We start from the raw sequence: 23,412 nt of genomic DNA, 5'->3' as shown, positions 1-23,412 counted from the left end.
TCTTACAATTCATTCGATAGAGTCACAATTACAGTCAGCCATTTCATATTCAAACAAAATAAAGTGGAGTTATAAGTTTAATGTACAAATAAACCTCTGGAAGCAGAATTCAGATCTTTTAATTAAAAATTGAAACGGTTCCTTTGTTTAACTAACGGCAACAAGTCATGCATAAAACCTACGGATTTGGGATGTATCATGTACATACATAGAGTATGTTTTCAAAGCACTTACGGTTATTGAGATTTAAAGAGGGTTTTTGGTTGAGGTTTCAATTGTTTTTAGAAAGGGTAACTAAAGCTACTTGACGCGAAAATGTATGGCAAGAGTACAAAAACATTTCAAAGTTGAAAGAGAATTTTAATAGGGATACATTGAATATAGGGTTTATTACTAAGTAATAGTTGTTTACTTTTGTTGTATGTAATAATGTTAACTATTTCTGTTTCTTCTGAGGCTTCAATTCTTTATCTATTGGTTGTGTTACATAACAATAATGAATTCACTATCTACTAAGATATACAACTACTTCAAGTCAAACCTCGATAAAAACTTTCGCTACTTCTAAAATGTCGTCACAGTCTTACGTTTTTACGCAAATATACATTTTAATGTGACTGCTTGCAAATGGAAACTACTATAATATTATGTTGTTATAATACTTTGTTCAGGAATACTTCAATTGCCTTTCATCTTGATTCTAGATTATCTATACTCAAGTAAACGAAACGTTGCAAGTAACAAAACAGTCTAATTTGGTAGAGAGGCGCACGCGCATCATGCACTTGACAGATGAATCATGGCCGCAAGGACATTGCACTCGATTGCGTTGGGAGATGTATATTTTGGATTTGTCTTTGGCAATTTATGTCATGTGATATAACTATAGTGAGTATATTCTATTCTCATTTTATTAACACTATCTGAGGCCTACGGTTTTACCCACATTGCTCCTATTGGTATTAGCTTGATGGTATATAGCCTATAGCTTTCCTTAATCAATGGGCTATCTAACACTGAAATAAATCACACTGAAACGAATGGGATCCGTAGTCCCAGCGATTAGCGCGTTAAACCAAACAAACAAACTTTTCAGTTTTATATTATTAAGTAGAGATGGATGGTGGTAATTTCTATATTATAAGTAGTTTACAACTTTCAGCACTAACCTCGTCTTTGTATACGCTCCCTTGTTGTTTAGGAAAGAAATTTCGCTCCATCGCTTTATACATTAGCTATAAGTTTATCACACTGTCCAGTGTCCACAAATCTCAATGAAGTTCGCTACAAAGTTTACCAACGCCTTCGGTTCTCCAATAAAAGTCTCGTAAAATCTCTTGCGGAAAATCACGCTTTTACGTCGCTTGCAAGATCCGGCTCGAAGGACCTTTTGTGTGCGATCGTTATAGTTTTATGTTGGGCGTTTGATGTGTTGGAAACAAGATCATTGTTTTGTCTTACGTGTTCGGAAAACAATTTTACTGTGAATATACATTTAATTGAAATTGCGAAAGAAGATACAAAGTTCATAGTGGAAGGCGTCATGATTTTTTTTTATCTATTTGAAAAAAATGTTCTTGCATATTAAAATTACGTCATACTGAAACAAGTTTATGATATAATGCAGACAGTTTTATTCATGCAAGTTTCAATGCCGATAAGTGAAATGTAGCAAGGCTATATGTCAGAAGGAAGGACCTTGAAAAGGACACACAAATAACCATTTTAAGTATGCAAAATAAACATTCCGTATAAAAATATGTGCTAAGGCTACGGAGCTATGCTTCGATAACTTTTCAACAGTTTTAAACAGTTATTTAGGTATTTCTTTGTTTGTATTTACACACGGAAAGTAAGTTAAGGTTTTTCGTGCGATTTATTGATATCAAGGTGTTAATCGCTTTATCGGCCGCACCTTCAATACGGTTAACGTGTGGATGTAATGCGATTATATATTTTAGGTTCAATTGGGTATTATGTTTTTATTGTTATCAATATAACTGTTTTGTGTATCACTTTTGTTGGAAACGTCGTGTCGTACTAATATAGGATTTCCCGGTGGTCGATTTTGACCTCACTCTTAGGGCTCTTACCTAAATTTCTTCTGCATTTACCTATTCTGATTCGACAAATATGTATAGGTAGTAAATACGGAAATAGAGATAATACGTATTATGTACGTTTATCATCTGAACACTATAATATTAAGATTACTTGCCTACTGTGTATTAATATATGAATAATAAATTATCTGCTGCGGTTTATTGTCAAGTGTATATATATATTATACTAGCGTTCCGCCCCGGCTTCGCCCGTGGTACATAATATTTACGTTTTCTCTACATAAGAACCATCCTAGTACTTCAAGGAATATAATAAAAAAATAATTATCGAAATCGGTTCAGCCGTTCTCGAGTTATGCGCTTACCAACACATTTTGCGATTCATTTTTATCTTATATATAAAAATGAATCGCAAAATGTGTTGGTAAGCGCATAACTCGAGAACGGCTGAACCGATTTCGATAATTCTTTTTTTATTATATTCCTTAAAGTACGAGGATGGTTTTTACGTAGAGAAAACGTAAATATGTACCACGGGCGAAGCCGGGGCGGACCGCTAGTATATTATAAGATATAACACAGTATATAACTGGGATATAATACAGATATCGTCTTACTACTAGGGTTCCGTTTTGCCAAAGATATCCTACGGAATCTTTTAAATCTTTTCCTAATTACACATTGTGGAAACTAGTCCATCTGAGATTTATTGCGAGAGCGTTATAAAAGATGCATTGTTTGAATGTCTAAACAGGACTAGATTTTCTGATATCGGACCACACGCATGTGTGATTCATTAAGACTCCCAGATGTTTTTCTGTACGTATTTTATGCGTATGGTTTCATCTGTGTATAAAGCGACTGCGAAGAATGTATCGCTTTTTCTCTTTTATGTTACTTATAACTTTCTGGTGCAATATTTAACGGCGATCAGTAAAGAAGAATTGAGTGGAAGACTTAAAACCATTTTGACAAACTTTTGCTTTGAAATTAACTTTGTACAATTATTGAAGTTCCTGATTCGTAAACTAACAAGTTTAATACGAATTAGGTAATGAACTCTCAAAGGAATTATTATTATAATGTACATGATCAGATTTGTGCGTGATTATTCTGTTTCCCTTCGAAAATAAATCTATACAGATAATAGATATGCTAAACAGTCTCAATAGTTCGTCGTTCGAGTTTAATAGTTTTAGTTAAACTTGGCTGGATTGTAGACTCCAGTGTGGTATCACTAGTGGGTTATGGGAAAACTGCTAACTTTCTTTGATGTTGGTTTCGGTTTAAATTGATTTAAGTGTACGAGAATGTTAGTGATAGTTGTTGTGTAGGTAGAGGTACCTACTAGTTATGGATGTGTCCTATATACATTCATTAAAATATGGTTTTAATGAGTGTGATTTTTTGGTGTTGTTTGCTTTATTTGAATACTAGATTTCCGCCCGCGGCTTCGCCCGCGTTTGCAAAGGAAAACCCGCATAGTTCCGGTTCCCGTGGGATTTCCGGGATAAAAACTATCCTATGTGTTAATCCAAGTTACCCTCTATATGTGTGCTAAATGTCATTGTTATCGGTTCAGTAGTTTTTACGTGAAAGAGTAACAAACATCCATACATCCTTACAAACTTTCGCCTTTAAATTAGTATTAAGATAGAGATTAATAAACGGAGAACTCATACTTCGTAATAAATGCGATGTCAATATAAAACATAAGATTTCTATATTAGATATTTACTAATAGGTACTTATTAAAATGGTTATTGGTTATAGCTTTAAATGTACTAATCGAAGAATGTTATAAACGCTTAACGCACCCTACTCTTCTACCGCCTACAAACTTATGTAGTAATAACACATAACAATCAAACAAGACGAAACTATTCACAATAATTATTCAAATGCAAGTGATTAGATTTGTTTGTGTGTGGGTGTGGCTATACACGTGTGTGTGTTTGTAAATATACAGAGATAAATGGAACGCCTACATTGAAGTAACGTATATCTCAAATTAACGGTTAAAGTTTTAAGTTCATTGTTTCATGTTTGAGATATGAAATAATACTGCAATGGACGTAAAACGCAATAGATTGAGTATGTTATGTAATTGGCTTTGTGCATTGTATCCGCACAGACCTTATCGTTGCAGTTTGTAATTTTCTGATAACCTACTTGTATTTTTTTGAAATCAAACGAAGAATTAAACAATATATTTGGCTAAAGTTTAAAAGTATTCGCTAAAATGTTCAATTCGAAACCATACGACACGCTTTAGTTTCAAGTGTTCGACAAATATTCGCAGTTTTTCCAACATTGGCAATTCTAGCTTCTTTATAGTTTTACTTAAACCATATATGTGATATTAATAGTAAAATCTCAGTATTCGGAAAGTCTTTAATTCAAAACTATATCACAGATTAGAGAATAGTTACTTCGTAACAGATACATCACTCCCATACAAAAGCTAAAATACCTACGCTATATTTACCTACAAAATGCGCCGCAACTCGGCTGCAGTAAGAAATGTACTCTACAACACGCACCGAGAAGCGAGTTTCCCGCGCACGCCGCGTGATTGCGTCATCAAACGAAAACTTTAGGGTTGTACCGAGCGCGTAAATTAAACACAGAGTTGCTGAAACACTTAATTTTTGATTGTTAATTATATTTGTTACATTATACAATAAAAAAAATGAAATCTTATTGATAGTAGTTGTTTCCTTCGGTTTCACCCGCGTGGACCCGCTATATGTGTCTCCTGGATAAAAAGTAGCCTGGTAGGTTTGTGAGTTTCTTTGTTACTGCGTGGCTCGGGGGCTGCTGACTATATGGCTGAGATTTACGGGTTCACGGGTAGAGGGTTCATTCTGGTGAATCTGCGGCCACAAGACCAATACAGATAAAAATTATATGTGCTTTAATACATCGACACCCGTCCACATCGCAATAACCGGGCATCTTGGTAGCGAGCGCGGGAAACGTGACGCGGGTGCGCAGTCTCGCGTGTGCCAACCAACTGCCGCTTGGGTCGGTACTCGGTACCGACCTACTGTGCGGTAGGCACTTATAGCGCGACCTTGAGCGAGTGATGGGGGCCTGACTATATGCTCAAAATAATATAATAGGTATCTCGGATGAAAACGAATGAAATTGTCGTCCAATGTTCCAATTTTTCCGACACAGCTCCCTTATAGTTTTACTAAACACATTTAAGTGATATTAATAACAAATAATAGGTCATAATCGATATAATGTGCACAATCTGTGTCAGGGTCGTGATCGTGGGTGGGTTTGAAAATAGTCTCCATTGATATAGGCATGATGGAGTGAATTAGTGACAGTTGAACGCGCTGCTATATCAAAGACAGCGACGAAATAAAAAGCTGTTAGTCCTTTTGTTAAAAGTTATAGAGGTATGAATATGTTAATTATACCTACAATAGAAGGTGAAGTCGGAACATGTGGAATTCGTTCTATATGTCACTTCAAGTACAAACAGTTTTGTAGTTACGGTTATAAAGTTCTTTTCAAGTCACTTGGGAGGTTCTCAATTTGATCAAATTTTTCTTGGGTTTGCGTAGCAGAACTTTTGACTAGGTAAATCGAATTTGATGATTCTTTTTTTTATTTAAAAGCAAGAGCCTTCCGTTTGGTACAGTTTTAGTTTCGTCTAGTTCGGACACTTTGAAGGCGGTCTAGCATTTTGATATAAAACATATTTTTTTTTATAAATAGCATCTAACTGAGAGTGCTACTCGTTTGCAACTAAATATCAGAACTTTAAATTGAATTATTTACAAATAATTTTTGAACCAAAGCTTTTAACAAATGAAAGTAAATATTAAAAGTAAATATATGCTCCTTTAATCTAATTATTTCTATTGTTGACGATAGTTATCTTAAAAACACAAAAGTTAGGATTAAGATAACGGATACGGCAATCTCAAAGAGCTCCTTTGATGTGTACTTAAAGATATACATCGCTTATCAGATGGCGTATAAATAGTACTTTGTAGGCTTATTTAAATATTTAAATGAAGTAAATAAAAGTACGAATAAATAATCTTGATATACAGGAGTAAATTAAATTGTATTGGTGCCAAAAATCAAATAATTAATAAGCGAGATACACATGTTAAACTAAATATTATCAGATAAAATAATTGTCATACTTGTCATACAACAAAATCATTTCTCTTCTTGATAAGTTTTTGGCTATCAATTTTATCTTACTTTGCATAGCGTGGCTTAGGAAATGGATTTATCGAGAAAATAGGGTGTTTTCCACTCAATAAATACCTATAATTTGATGTATTTTCTCAGCTTTGGTTCTCTTGTTTTAATGTCATTAAATATATCATAATGCGCATTATGTATGAACTCATCCATTATGAAATTATATACACCAGTTACCTCTTATAGTTTATGAGTCAATTTATAGATTGTAATTCAGTATGTTTGTATGTGGGTGCAAAATTATGTTTCCTCTATATGACAGCAAAACTAAAGATTTTGATAAACGAGGTTTATGAAAGTTATACAGAACTGAACATACATGACTTAGAAATGATATGCTGGGCCATTTATAAACTTGTAATCGATACACGTTGCAGTATCTATAGTTTAATTATTCATCAAAGTAGTATACAATGTGTAAAAAGGTAGATTTCTTTTTTAAATGAAGAGAATCAGTGCATTGGGACAACTTTGGACATTTACATGCACAGTTACCCCAGCTTCTTTACTTTTTGAGAGAAAATTATAAAAGACGAAGAAAAACTTCCTATGAAAATTCATGCATTATATTTACCAAGTTAATAGTTAGCCTATCGTTCCTATTAATCCTGTTGACTGTCCGTAAAACTAGTTTCTTTATTAAAATAATGACTATGAATATATTGTCACGCGACATAGCATACGAGGGTCAGGGGTGTTGACCTTATGGAGAATAAAAGGCTCTTTGATGTAGCCAGATAAACTAAATGGATTTATAGTTACATTGGAACTTATAGCCATGTTTAAGAGGGAAGTTTGTGATTTGGCTGTTACGTATCGCGCTATTTGAGAATCTGTAAATGGCTTATTGTAAGTATTATATTATGTGACTATCTTTAAGGATACAGCTGTAGATTCTCCTAAAATATAAATAAATAAATAAATAAATAAATTTCGATCCATTAGAGATTAAGGCTTTAGATACTGTAGAATGATCTTGGAGAAATAAGAAAAAGTTAAGTTAACTGACAAGCTATTGTCGGGTTAATTACAAACAAAAACGTCAGATGTCGAAGACGAATTTCTTAGTGCAGGCTTGTAAGAGAAGCTTAAAAATATATGTTTACTCTTGTCATTTTAGTATGTTCCATAAGTTTTCTAACACTTTAGTTATGTATTCAATATTCTTTAACATGTACGATTCAGGCACGGGTGTAATTATTATACTTCGTGGCATGTCATGTGGTAACATATACCTTTCTAGCAATCTAATCTTGAATTTCCATTTTATTCTATCACTGTCACAAGTTTCCAAGATGCCACATGTAGTGTCGTTTATATCCAGATTAATTTGTTGATATACATCATATTATACCGACATAGTACGTGCGTTATATTTAAATGTATCATAAGTAAATAGTACAAGACCAATACCGGTAAGATTTCCTCATCATCTGTATCAACATAACGACAGAATATTCATAGTCATAAATATTAATGGAATGTGTTTTCCAGCTTGTTCCAGTTAAAAATAGTGAAAAATATTCCGTGTCTAGTTATTTCAGAAAATATTCTTTCAATTAAGGTCAGTGGGGCAAAAATGTACCAAATTTATTAGATTTTTACAAGGCCTTAATATGTCAGTGAAGTACTGCATTTATTGACCTAGAAGCGGACATTTGGCACGTTTCTGATGCTGCATTGCTGCACCTCGATGGAGCGGCTCCGTGACCGCCATTATGGCTCTATCATAAAGAGGGCTTATGGAGTTACGTAGATAGATATACTTGATTTGACACGGAAGCTATCGATATGATGCAAGATTTGAAGAGGACATTTTAAGGGCCATTTGATTTTATTATGGTGGGTTGAGAAGTTAGATTGTTTCAGAAGAAATCGTGTGATTTTCTTGTCATGGAATTCGTATGCGTACATACAATATGTTTTTATTATTCCTCTAAAATTCTTTTGATTTATATTTATAACACATAGGTAAACGTAACATAACATTTGCAACATGTTACCCTGGTATGTTCATTATAAGAAATTTGATTATTCGGTAACATGTAATCAGAAATACAATCATGAATTAAGGGATTCCATAAACATAACGAATTCCCTACGTGGTAAGTCAATAAATTTCGGGCAATCGGTTGCCGCGGGCTAGCCTGTTCGTATTTGTAATTCGTATAGATGGACAGAACAGTTTCGCTTAGATTAACAGATTAATACAATTCCTCTGCTGTTGCTTTAATTAAATTTAGTCGGTTCTTCATTGTAGCACTTCGAGTCGGGGAGAATTTATAGGGTAAAAGATTTCGATACAAACTTTTTGAATCAGCAGTTGCAAAGAAAGAATGTTGTGGAATTTAGACGAAGCATATTTCTTGGTCAAAGATCATAAAATAATAATGATACTTCTATGAATATTTTGTTGTTATAAAATATGTTACACCAGCTTTCCGCTCGCGACTTCACCCGCGTTGTATAAAACCTAACAAATTATATAATAAATCCTTTCTCGAGAACCATTCTTTTCATTGAAAAAACCCCTATCAGAACGCATCGAAATCTGTTGCGTAGTTTTAAGGATCTAAGTAGATACAGAGACGGCGGGAAGCGACTTTGTTTTATTCAATCTAGTGATCAAAATATGTATGTATATCTATGCAATATTAAGTAACACGAATCAGATAGTGAAAGTGAAACCCCTTCGAAGAAGACGTCTATAATGCAACTAATTAGCGGTATTTATTCTATTTCTCAAACCCCTTATTTATTGCGTCACTACTTTGAAATATTATCTATGATAATAATCCCACTGTGTTCGGTTTCACATCTGTTAGTACAAAAATAATATCGGGCACTCCCATGTGTCTATGTATGACATAATGGTGTAGGTTTTACTGATTTTAAACCAGTCCTGACAAGTTTTAAATTAATTATAACTAGACATACGTATAAGTAAGAAATAGCCACTTTAGATAAAATCGTACGAATTGTAATTTAAAAGTAAAAGTGCTTGGGAAAGGAGTTGAATTTTGGAGAAAGGAAAAATAATCTAATCAGTCATCAATGCTAGTGCTATTCTTTTTGAATTCAGCAACATTCCTTTAGTTAATTAGTGGGAAGTGACTTAAGCTCCTGGGAATTAGTGCAATTAATAAAAATTCAGTTTGAGTTCTATGGAAAAGAAATCACGCTAGGCTTTCGCACTAAATGGACAGACCAATTATAACAGGGAATTCTGAGCAATCATTATTATTCTAACTTTCCCTGGTAAAAGTGTATGTGTGTGTAAATATCTCACAAGATATTCCTTTCAATTGATTGCCAGCTGCTAATTTTCCTATCTTAGTTGTATTAATTAAAACGTTATCACAATAGAGAATAATTAAAACAGCTCGTTTGTAATCTACTTCAGATTAATTAGAATTATTTAACAGGCGATTTGTAATAATAGAAAACGTTTGACCTTAACGTTGATAATTGGAGTGGTTTGCGTTTAACCCAGATCGTAACTGAAGAATAATCCGCAAGAAACAATGCTCTGCGGTTGGATTACCGCAAATAGAGAATCTTATTACTTACAAGCTACAGTGGAGAGGTCTTGGCCGTTTTTCAGCGCAAATTGCCCGTGAAACTTTTGTTTTCACTCTCGTCTTTTGGAATCTTAGATAATCCTTGCATTGATTGTGCATGGGGGGTTCCGTTGTCTTCGTTTTCGTTTTGTAATTGCTTTCATGGTGTAGTTTTCTTCTTGTTTTTGGGAATTTAGACTTAAGTGTGATTTAAATAGATATCCATGTACGAATCTATTCTTGAGTCTATAATCTATTTGACTATTTTAACATGATAGTTCTGAGATATGAAGGTAATGATTTCAGACTTCTTTGCTACTTTATTTTCATTGTACTTGGTGTTGATTTGATAAAAATATGTATATTAATACTTTTAAAATATTACAATGTGTATCAAATATAGTATTTGCGTATTATAGCACCGTAACAGGCAATCTTGTACATTTTGATACAACTTATATCTTTACACATGTTCGAACATCCAAGAGTTCGCTCGAACATTTCAGTCACGCATCCCAAGACAGTATCGTGACATAAAAAATAACTGTCACAGAAACCGCGCGTTTTTACGAGTTCATTTATACCGTCTCGACGGCACATTTATTATAGTCTGTTTATTACTTGGACACATGTTGATCAGTACGATCGTTCACTTTCGCTATTTGTCTGTTTTGAGCTGGGGAGAATTAGGGATCAGCATAGGGATCAGTTTTGGAATTAAATTCAGTTGCTGTTTCAAGAGTTTTAGTTGGTAGAAAAGATAGCCAGTTCAAGTCAAGCCAGTAGAAGAAGTAAGAACAGCTAGTTATTTGAAGGTAATAGCAGACTTTTGCATATTTACGAGTAGGTAGGAATAGATAAATTGGTATAAAATATATGCTTGAACGTGTTATTGTTGTTTGTACGAACCCTTTCTTGGGCATATTATATGTATAACACATTTGTTACTTTTTAATTTCAAGCCATATTTGCTGAAAATGCAAATTCATGTTTGTCGATAACTGAAAGCGAGTTTCCAGATAAATACACTTAAATTAAGTTTTCATAAAGTCCGAGGGAATGAAATGTGTATGTACAATATACATGTCCATATTCATACGTAGACCACTTGTTTTTTGAAAACATGTTTATTGTTTATCTTTCAAATGTATTCTACAAACTATACCTAAGTAATTACTATTTACTATGTGTTTTTACGTCATTAATTAAGATCTGAATTCTCACTTTAAGTGTTAATCCCTGAAAGCAATGTTATTAACCAATCTACGAGTAATTTCCTCTAAAAATCAAAAGCGTTTCATTCGTTATTGTTAGATTCATTCAACACGAATTAAGCATCAATTAAGGCATTAGCACGATAGGATTATCAATTATAATATTACATAGGATTAGTTAGAGTACGCAGTTGTTGGAAATTGAACCTTATTGCCTAATAGTAAGGTTGTATTTCAGTTGGCTTGAGGGTTGACCGCGGCTCACTTATCGGGAAATCAATAAGCAAGTTCACGGGAAAGGTTCATTGCGAGTGAACAATACCAGCCCATTATTGTATAGCTTGAATATATTTTCTGTTATTTTGTTGGGAATATAGCTCGTTTTAATGCTATTTTTGCTATCGGCTTTTGTTATGGTATGTGTTTTCATAGCTGCAGTATTTACTAGGTATTTATAGGATAGGTATATTGCATAGTATTTGAATTAATCTACTTGATTTAATGATAAAAAACCTAGTGTATTTTAGAAGTTAATGAATTTAAATGTCTGTTGAAATTAATACTTTAACTTAATTAATCGCACTATGAATTATACCCGAGTAAAATCAAGCACAAGATGTTTTCATTAAAATTAATAGCTGAACTGCAGCGAAAAAAAATTCTATTTTAATTTTATGAAATGTGTTTTTAAGAATTAAGTTGGTCAATTTATTACTTGAAAACCGGCTACATATTATGAGTTCATGTGAATAAATTATTAGTAAATAACATAATATTATACAATGTAAACATTTGTAGCATAATCGAGCAAAATATTCGAATGTTCGGTTCCGCTGCTTCCAGTCAGCAATTGAATTAGTTTTCTCGCAGGGAAATGCGAGCGGAATTTCCATAACAAACTCGAATTTATTACAGAATTGAGAATACATGCAGAATCTTCTAATATATAAAATTCTCGTGTCACAATGTTAGTTACCATACTCCTTCGAAACGGCTTGACCGATTCACATGAACTTGGTGTACTTTGGTAGGTCTGAGAATCGGTCATCTATTTTTCATACCCCTAAGTGATAAGAGTAAAGCTGAACAACGTTTGCCAGGACAGTATAATAACATATCGATCGGTGCACCCGACTTGCACTCGAGTTGTATAAATGGGGGTTAATTGTTGAAATGAAATTAGTATTTATTCCAAGGCCTGTAAGGTTTACAATCGTTGATTAGATAATAATGGGGTATTGTGCAAGGGGCAGTTATGCGTTTTGCGTGATCAGTGTTTCTATGGGTGGTTTTAACTAGTTTTTTTGGGGATCCCTGTCAAGTGTGTTGTAGGGCAAGTTTGTTTGCGAACTTGGCTTGTTAAAAGCTTTTTTGAATAAAGTATTCTGTGACGTAAAACTTTATTTTAAAATAGTATGGTTGATATGAAATTTATAAATTTAATGCCTCTTGTGTATTTTTTAATTTGTTCTCTAGATAGGTATTCTATCTTATTTATACTAAGTATTTTTAATTTATGTTTAGTTCATTGAAATGTTACATTTTTTAGGCCTAACCTCGAGTTTTATATCGTAAAAACCATTCCAACCGCTATTTTCAAGATGGCGGCCGTGGGACAAGGGTGGCGACCCCACAAACTTGGTTTTAGCTTCATACTGACCCCCCCCCTACATATCAAAAAAACAAAATTGCGTCCTCTAAAAAATGCAACCCCAAATGTAACTTTTCAATGGAGTAGTTAATTTTATTAATTTATTATTCTTTGTTCCAGGTACCTACAATCATTGATTTGATAGGTGAGAATGAAAGTTTATACATCGCTGATACCATTGCAATTGTGCCAATATTAAATGTCCAGGATAAACATTCCTTTATTATTGTAGTCTTATCCTTTTCGAAATGGGTACGTTATACGATTAACTATATTCAATACGAATTCAATACTTAAATGTGCAATATAGCAACTTCTTGCATTCACTTTCAAATACGTTTCTATTTTCAGTGTATTCGGAAGATATATTGGCTTGTAAATAAGTTTAATCCGATGCGTAATTGGTGCAGACTTCAAATGTAAGCTTGCCTTTCTATTTGGTTAAATGTGGGATTTGCAATCTCTTCTTATTTTGTGCATGTAGTTGCGTATATTCTCAAATAATATGTTGTTTTTTATATTTCGTTTTAAAGCATTCAAATGCTAATGCTAATAATATGCTGCTATTTTTCTAATGGCAATGAGTAATGATGATTTATCTGAAAAAATGATTCTTTGATGATGATATACTTTTTAAATTCAAAAATTTACACACATACTATAAATATAATAAAGCTTTAAATGTAGGTACTTAGTAGGTTAGTTAGTAAGGTCAAGTAATATTCGTGTGTGAAACTAGATTCTCTGCAAGTTAGTTCAATTTTGTTTAGAGCTAATAATTAAATTAAATTAAATTTATTTATTTTCTCATCACAAATGTACAATCAACACATACATTGTTAATCTATATATCTTAACACTATTAACATTTGTGAGAGACTGGTGCCCGCGATAAGTATAAAATACTTGTGTTACGGGTCACCAGGCCCCCAAGCATTAACAATCACATCTATCAGATAAACAATGAACGTGAACATTAAATGAGGAAGAATTAATCAAATAATGTTTTATGAATCTTCTTATTATTTGTTTCTTGTAAGTTTATCAAAAAGATTTATCTATTAACGTCATTGCAGTTATGCATGTGTTATCATAATTTGCAATAAGATTAATCTTTCATATCTAATTTACTGTTAAATAAGCGATATCAAAAATATCTAAAATAGTATCACTATTACTCACATAATTAGGTTGTAAGAAGGGCTTTCGATAGTCGAATAAGAGGAGTTTTTCCTCTATAGTGTAGTGTCGTTTTCCATACATTCATTACAATGTTTCCTGGCCCTTTGTTAATTTGTAAAGCGTGTAAAGGTATTGTTCGAGTGAGTGCGAGTCAACCACCTGTGTGTTACGAAATCTTTCTAGATTTTTAGTTTATTTTGACTCTTATAGGGTCTAATTATGGTAGATGTGATGGCCGTAATTGTAGGTGTTGATTTTAAAATTGTTCGTTAGTTTTGTAGTTATTTTGGTAATATTGAGTTTTAACGTAGTTTCAATTTCCATTTGAGAATTTCATAATTATTAATAATCATTATTAAAATACAGTAAATATATATTATACTGGCTTTCCGCGTGTGGCTTCGCCCGCGTTTTCAAAGAAAAACCCTCATAGTTTCCGTTCCCGTGGGATTTCCGGGATAAAACCTATCCAATGTATTAATCCAAGTTCAATCAATCTCTATGTGTGCTAAATTTCATTGTAATCGGTTCAGTCGTATTTTCGTGTAAGAGTAACAAACACATACATCCACAACCTCACAAACTTTCGCATTTATAATATTAGTAAGAAGGATAGGATAGGATAGGATGTTTAGTGCCAGGGTGTTGAAATATCCGCTTCATTTAGAAATGATGATCAATATTCGTATATTAGGTTATGCATGAATAAGTATCAAAAGCTGATATTCTCGGAACTAGCGGTGGAATTTGAATTCTCGCTTTGACATGAGGGTTTAGTGGTATTTCCTTGTCAAGAGTTGATCGGCTTAATTATTCACAACTATCCTATCCTACTAGTATTGTATCTTACCTACCTACGTGAAAGTTTGTAATGTTGTTACTCCAGTTGATCGGATTTGTTTCTATGGCATAAGGTGAAGATGATTATAGACTGGATTATTATATAGGCTTCTTTTTAACAGGGAACTTACTACCTACTAATAGGAAATTATAAGCTTTTATATATCAATTCAAATTTCAAATGTATTTTTAATGCAGACAAAAGAATAGCGTCAATTCTCTCTTCGCTGCGCGATCAACTGACAACTGCCCGCACTAGGGAGGGGACGTGTTCGCGAATAGTGATGTGCTAGTTGATCTTGATTCCATCTAACACCACTTAGATCTACTGTACTATTATTGCACGCCTCATAAGCGAAGCGTTAAGGTGGGTACTACTGTCACTTCGCGCAAAACATCTGATTTTTCAAACTTAAAATGTCTTTATGTATCATACATTGCACTTGTAAGATAATACATACACACACATATTAAGAAAAAACACTATTTTTAACGTTCATGATATTTTTGATGTCATTTTTAGGGTTCCGTAGCCAAAATGGCAAAAACGGAACCCTTATAGTTTCGTCATGTCCGTCTGTCCGTCTGTCCGTCTGTCCGTCTGTCACAGCCGATTTACTCGGAAACTATAAGTACTACAGTGATGAAATTTGATGGGAATATGTGTTGTATGAACCGCTACAAAAATATGACACTAAATAGTAAAAAAAAGAATTGGGGGTGGGGCCCCCCATACATGTAACTGAGGGATGAAATTTTTTTTTTCGATGTACATACCCGTGTGGGGTATCAATGGAAAGGTCTTTTAAAATGATATAAAGTTTTCTAAAAAACATTTTTCTTAAAGTGAACGGTTTTTGAGATATCAGCTCTCAAAGTCGTAAAAAGTATGTCCCCCCCCCTCTATTTTTATAACTACGGGGTATAAAATTCTAAAAAAAATAGAGGTGATGCATGCTAATTAACTCTTTCAACGATTTTTGGTTTGATCAAAGTATCTCTTATAGTTTTTGAGATAGGTTGATTTAACTGTAATTTATTATATTTGCTGCTACGGAACCCTTTGTGCGCGAGCCCGACTCGCACTTGGCCGGTTTTTTTTGTTATTTAAACTAGTTAAAAAACAGTTTAAAAAAGTTCTGTCTTGGACGTCCGTGTGTCTGTATGTGCGGATCCTTTTTCTTGTTAACACGATAGCGACCGAAATACTTTACTAATCGAGTCTTTTTTTTTCTCTTACGCTTGAGTATGCTCAGGAATAGAACCCTTTCATTTTTCAGGGTCTGATTCGATGTGGTTTAATTGTTATTAAATAAACAAAAATAATAATTAATAAATATTTATTAAAAAAAAATTATGAGGCGTGCACTTTTGGATTTTCCAAATTATTTTATAACTATAAGTATTCGTTTTCTCATTTGGTCTCTATGTTTAATTTTACGTTTTATTTTAACTTCATGTTTTAGAATGTTCATACATTTGCAACATGCAGTTTACTTACTAATTTAGGGTACGCGCAGACAGAGAGCGTTCTGCGTTCCGCGTTCTGCGTTCTGCGTTCCGCGTTCTTTGTAAAGCTTTGGTCTGGTGATCATGACGCACAACGCTGAGGTATGCGCCCCAACGCAGCGTCACGACGCAGCATTTACCGTCCCTGCGGAGAGGTGGTCAGTTGATTTTGCCGCAGCTACGAAGGTAGACGTGAACATGAACAATTTTGCTGTAATTATCAAACTTCTATGTTTTTTGTCTTTATTTTTATATAAAGAAGGATAGCTGCGAACTAATTCTATTAAATTGTCTTCGAAAAAATTCATATTGTCGCATTCATATATGCCGTGACGCATACCCGCTCACCGCAGCGTTCAATCGAGAATGACGCCGCGCTGTGCGGGAGTACACCTCCCCACTCACCGCGCTTGCCCTTCGCCGCGGACGCATACTGCGACGGAACAAGAGAACATTGTCGACGTTTTTCATATGATTGAGTATCCGGCATCGCAAACCGTATACCTCAGCGTTGTGCGTCATGATCACCAGACCAAAGCTTAATGTGAAGGATCCATAGCGCCGGCGCACACAGAACGCAGTTAGACCGCGGCCGGCGGCGGTCATTCGGAACGCTTGCGTTCTCGCGTTCTCTGTACAGAATTACAAAGAACTCGCGTTCTCGCTATGGCTGGTCCGTCTTCTCCAATTGGTATCTTGTTTTTCTATTTCAGATTTTACATAGTCATGTAACTCATTGAAGCTATTTATTGACATTCGAAAATAAATATAAAATCTCTCTTCATCTTGAAGCAGCTCAGGGATAAGAATACTAAATTCTCCCATATCATCTCGTTTCGTGTTGATAGGGTGTACCCAACATTTTCTACTTTTTTGTGACTCCTCTAGACTCCACAAAAGCAAGGCTTCATCTTCGGAAGATGAACTTTCGAGAGACATGTTTCACGTGCGGAGAGTCACGAAATAGAACGCAAATGCCTTGAACGGCTCCTGTGTGCGCTAGAACGCAGAACGCAGAACTGACGAACGCAGAACGCAGAACGCGGAACGCAGAACGCTGTATGTCTGCGCGTAGCCTTATAGCTTAAATCTCCAAGCTATTATAATAACAATATTTATAAATATGCAATTAATCGATAGCGAATTATTACGCGCTTCAGTAACTCTGAATCGGCTTTAGTGGTGAATAAAGGGTCAATTAATTGCTTTTACGATTAATTAATGTACTCTATTTGTATTGAGCTATTAGTTCGATATTAATTACAAAGTATGAGTTTATAGTGTTGTTGCTATTTTATGTTCTTGTTATATCTCAGTAATAGAGCTATAATGGCTTGGAATTAGGAGTAGAGATTTGGTGATGGTATATTGTTGAATTTTAAAAGGACGATTCTGAAGATTTTGTCCGTATCAAATGCAATTTTAAATTATGGTCACAGTTTTATGTTGCTCGATTAATGAACGATGTCCTTAAATGCATATTTATAGTTTCCTCGTAAATGTATACCTCTTAAGTAAAACCTTATTAAAATTTAAAACTGATAATTTACCGTCATCATCACATCCTGCTATATGAACGGGGCGTCATTACAATATAAACGTGTTACAAGAACCACCAAAGAAACACCGTTTCAATTACCTTTACCAGTAGATATCCATGCCTTCTAACTTAATTGATAACAGTTTTAATTGTACCCCCGTTAGCATGAAACCGGGGCTCACCATATGTGCCATTGTCTCGCCCGATTTGGAAAGCCATTGTTGTAAGATCATTGTTTTCTTGTTAAGGTAATCACGTGTGAGGGGGTCAGTTTTTCGGGTTGACTTTACAGCACTAGCAAAGTATTGTGGAAGTATGTATTGCCCGCTTTGCTTTTCGCCTCCTTGCTACATTGGTTGAAGCATGATCGTGATTCCCGGTGGAGTCAAAGGGAAAAAATGTCTCGGTCTGGCAGGAATAGAAGACTGATCACCTACGAAAGAAATCGATCAGTGAAACAGATGTATACGTAATACATCTGCCCCTTATCCCACTTGCGGACACGGGACTTTGCTTGAATGATGTAACGTATGTACTACCACCTTTTGATAAGGAACTGCTTGTATTTAATGATTAGAGGCGTGTGTATTGTGCCGTTAATGGGTCTTAATGTACAATTAAAAGGTATGGCATGATTGTCCATGGCATATGTGATAAAACGTCATGATTATGTTTACTTCTTGAAAAAAAACAGGCAAGGGAATAGAGAGTTTACCTTATGTGACAATGATTTCATAAAACATGCTCTGCTATTGATTTAATAGGCTGTTTAAAGTTAGGTTAGATTTCTACTCTATCTACTGTGTACAGTTGAAGTCAAATAAATATGAAAATTATTAGATAAATTAATACCAATTAAATTCCTATTGGTATATATGTATAGGTTACTTAAACATAATTTGAACGAACAGCGTGTTTCATAGAAATATAGTGTATGGTATTCGTTTAACAAAATTATTACAAAAGTAAATTTATGTGTTTATATGGTATGATTTTGTATATTAGATTTATAAAACTAGCGTTTAAAACATAGTCAATATAGCTTCCGTGTCATTTGGTTTATTCAAATCCCTTTAATGGGTGAGGGTAACTGACAAATTGCCTGCTGGCCAGACGGGGGAAACGCAGGGGCGTGGGTTCGATCCAATATTTGTTAGTTAACCAATAATGCTTTGGTGAAATATTGCTTTCAATATGTGATATATTTTAAGGGGGATTTAGTTAAGGTGAATTTTAATGTGGTTCGTTTTGGTACCTTCAAAATATGTGCATTTCTTTGTTTCAAAAATCTATATATGGTAATAATGTGAAGCAGTAAAGATAAGAGATGGGTCTATTTAGATTCTTGTTAAACTGGTCAGATAAATATAAATACAAATCAAAACGAGACTTTATAATTACATCAAAAATTGCAACAGTCTTTAAATTTAAATTTACTACATTTAGGCATACGCAGCAAATTGCTCGTACCATTATAGTAACAATGAGGTGATGCCTCAACCCCACCTTCAGGCTTCATGTAAAATATAAAATAAACGAAGGTTACAAGTAAAGTTTTTTCCCTTTTCTAGCGGCAGAGGGATGAATATTTATAGTCGCATAAACGTCACAGGTTTTACACCTTCCTCATCAGGCTCGTGCGATTTTACGATGTGCGTTAATAACAATGACTTTTCCTTTCCTTAAGTAATGTTTTATTTTTTAAAGCAGTTATATTTCCAGTGTGGGACAGTGATAGCGCTAGACAACCTATATAGCGCTGTCATTTTTCCACACTGGATGTAATACTGCTTTAAGACACATTACGGGGGCAGGTGTTTGTAAAAGCAAGAGTAAATTAACATTGTTTGAACGTTTTAGGTGAAGAATGTTTAAGTACTTCTTAATCTGCTCGTTGTTCTTAAGCAGAAAATCTTAAATAATCTTAAAGGCGAAAGTTTGTATAACTACTGAACCGATTACAATGAAATTTAGCACACATATAGAGGGTAACTTGGATTAACACATAGGATAGGTTTTATCCCGGAAATCCCACGGGAACGGAATCCCACGTTTTCCTTTGAAAACGCGGGCGAAGCCGCGGGCGAAAATCTAGTTTAATAATAATTTGTTTCAATAGTTCTGTGAACAAACTGGAGTATTTTGTTCTGTTTGACTTTAGTTTCTGCTATATGTTTGATCGATGTGAATTTTTCAAGGAGTTATTTGTTCGTTAAACTTATAATATGTTATATTGCGATCTACTGTTTTGCTTGAAAAATTAAATTTATAATTATTATTTAATTTATTACTTAAAAACATGTGTAAAATGATATCAACTCTGAAAAATATACCTACAGGAAAAAATCTGATGAATTTAACGAGTTAACCAACTCATGAAAAATCAAGCGATAAATAAATGGGTTTCCTTTTAAAAGTTAATTGTATTATGTTTTCGGTATGATGAATTTTTTAAATAAATCAAAGGAAAGTTCGTACACTTTTATTGTACGGTGTAGGTACTGCGGTCTGCCAAAATAATGAATAATTCATATAAAGCGGATAGCTTTATGTTTTTAACAAAGTTCTAGACTGCGTTGTAATTTATTGTGAAATTGGATATTCCGTGGTACATTGTAAGCCGCAGATACGCTTTTGGTAATACCGGAAAAATCTTACTTTGAAATTTGACAGCGTTTGTCTTGTATGAGGGTAGAATAAAGAAGTAATACTTGTTTATTATTTTCTGTGTAAGAATTAATATTAGGTATACGTAATAATGGTTATTGACATACATAGAAATAAACTAAATCAGGTTAAATAATTTGTGGAAAAACAAACAGGACAACTAATTAGAAGAACGAAACAACCAACATTTGTATTTCAAATTAATTTGGTAAACAATAATGTAGTTAACTAGAAAGTATGCTATTGACATATTTGTTGTAAGAATTTTCCAGAAATTTCGAAGTGAATTGCATGCATTGCTTTTTTATTAAAACAACGACCCTTAAAGTGCGACTCATAAGCACTTTGTATTGAACTATACACCCTATGGTTTAGAAGATTGGATACATTTTACAACACCGAGTGGACGTAATTAACCGTTCAAAGAAAATTGGCCTTTAAATAAGTTTCCCTTAATACGTTTGTTGCTTGATAACGAGTTTATGGATTGAAATGGAAAATTGCGCCGGGAATGCGCCCCTGGATTAGGGTTGTTACCTCATAGTTTAATAAATGACCGAAAGCTGAACTTAATTTTACGTAATTTCGATATATTAAAAAATAATGCTTATTTATAACAATTTTGAATGTATTTAATAATATATAAATTCCTAAACAGTATTGCAAAAAAAATTTAAAATCCCATCTTCCAAACAGCATTTTCAAAATCAATCTATCCATTGTATTATTTTTAAAAGGATTGTCCAAAATATTAGTTTTCATCGAAATATAAAACACCAAGGGTGGCAACCCTATCGCGCCCCACGTCGGGCGCCAGTTAGTGGTGCCGTGGGACAATTTATGTGCGTTCAGTGTTTACATTTCCCTTATTGAAAATCTGATTATATTGCATGCAAGTGCTTTACTTTATCATCGTGTAGTTTACTTTGCTCGGTTACCCAAAAAATAAACGTCACCGATTCAACGGATTGTTTAAATCACATAGCTAGAACCCTTGTAAATGTTATACATATATGTATGTTTAGTTGTTTCACGCTAAAATCCTAAATATCTTTATTTTGCCCACATATGGTTAGTCAGGTGTTAGCGTCATTTCAATACCGTCAAGTCATGAAGTAATGCGACGATTTTCTTTTAGCTATCTTTGAAGTTTTACTTCTGACACGTGTGCACGGTACACACGCTCTGTTTTTTATGTGTTATGTGTGGTCTATGGTCAAGCCGACTTATTATTTTGGTGCAGTCAAATAGTTCGTTTAATAAATCCTAATGAATAATAACACTGTATCATTTCTAAAACCTTATTTACCAAACTGGGGTAGGGGTGGGTCAAACTTGATTGGAATTTACGATCATTTTAACAGTTCTATTAAGATATATTACAAATGTTTGGGGAAATAATCCTGTTTTGAAAATGTTTATATCGTGATTCAGAGGTATAAAATAGTAGTTTATTCTCCTAAAGTCCTGTGTAAAATATTCCCGATTAATTAATTATTAATTATTGTCTCCGTGAGATAGAAGAAGTGCGTCGCTTTCAAAATATTGTTCCTGTCTTCTTACGAAAATACACACCTAGAGATATCTTATTAGGAATCGTTAGCCATCATAATACTAGCTGTGCCCTGCGGTTTTACCCGCAGCCTATAGCTTTCCTCGATAAATGGGCTATCTAACACCGAAAGATTTTTTCAAATCGGACAAGTATTCCTGAAATAAGCGCGTTCAAACAAACAAACTTCAGCTTTATAATATAAGTATAGATTGATACCACGTTTAACCTCAAAGTAACTATATTTACTCCACATTATATACAACATGGTACAGTGTAAATAATTGAACGTAATGAATACAATTGTTTACGTCCGCTTTATATATTTTATCTGAATTAGTGTAATTTCACACCTATTATTATGTACATGTACCCATGTCTATGTATAATTAGCTATTAGTATTATGTAGCTTATTGAGTAATAAAATTAATACGCTGTATTTATATGAGCGTGAGTTGACTATTAGCGAATTGATATAACGCATAAAATTATCTCGATTTTTTTCTTTAATTAGTAGTGCTATCCGCGAGGGGGGCTAGTGATCTGTACTACAGGTCTTTCACAGACCTAGTATTTCAGACACTAGTCCTTCAGAACGAAAATGCTACATATTTAATATTTAGTACGTTTGTAATAGTTTTAAGTTGTGAAGGCATATATAATGAACTTTTTATTTATTGATTATTTATTAAATATGTATTAATAGTAGGTACTAGTCATCAATGAATATCAAAATTATTACTTTATTATGGTGATGATCTTTTTCGATCTCCACTACACTTAAAAACGAATTCGTAGTAAATTTAACAAATGATTTTAAATTAATTACATCAAGGTTAATTTCTATTTCCCGTACCTATCTGGAATTTTAGCTGGAAATAGTGTTTACCGTTCGACGGTTCTGCTAATATGGCTTTTTACGGGAACCGAAAGCGGCAAAAAGTTTTTATTTTTTTAACACTGGAATATCGAAGAATCTCCGCGACAAATGACAGTTGCCATGACCACTCCCGCCAAAACACTTTGTATAATCTGTGACGTGCATTTTGTACTTTTCTCGACTCTTCGCTATTATCCGTGAAGTGATTTTTATCTCTAACATAATTTCATTCAAATTTATTGTATAAATTAATTGAAAGTGGAGAATGCAAAATATTAACAATGTTTATGAAAATTATAATCGTCTAGCGCTTTCATTTGTGTATAGATGATGTAAATTTGACTAACATAATTGTGCATAATTATTTGTTTATATTATATTTGTTTAAATTGTATAATTTAACGATTTGTTATTGTAAGAAGAAATAAACAGACATGTTTTATGAATGAAACTTTTATTGAATTGAAAAGTAGGTAGTTGCGAAAAACACACACATTCTCGAGTCCTGCTTCTAAAA

General features: G+C 33.7%; 1 protein-coding gene across 1 annotated transcript in view; it reads left to right on the top strand.

Moving 5' to 3' along the window:
- Positions 1–23,412, top strand: part of siz (Brefeldin-resistant Arf-GEF family protein schizo) — a 182,867-nt gene that overhangs the window by 21,643 nt on the left and 137,812 nt on the right. Inside the window, exon 2 of the mRNA XM_090115939.1 lies at positions 12,845–12,869. The gene's annotated coding sequence lies outside the window, so the exon portion shown is untranslated. The remainder of the gene's footprint in view (positions 1–12,844; positions 12,870–23,412) is intronic.

Source organism: Colias eurytheme, chromosome 24, assembly GCF_061535395.1.
Source record: "Colias eurytheme isolate Ceu_HAF_F1 chromosome 24, ilColEury1 Martin Lab GWU primary, whole genome shotgun sequence".
In the NCBI taxonomy this organism is placed as follows: Eukaryota; Metazoa; Arthropoda; class Insecta; order Lepidoptera; family Pieridae; genus Colias; species Colias eurytheme.
Note: the sequence above shows the minus strand (reverse complement) of the source record. Positions and strands in the feature narration are given on the sequence as shown.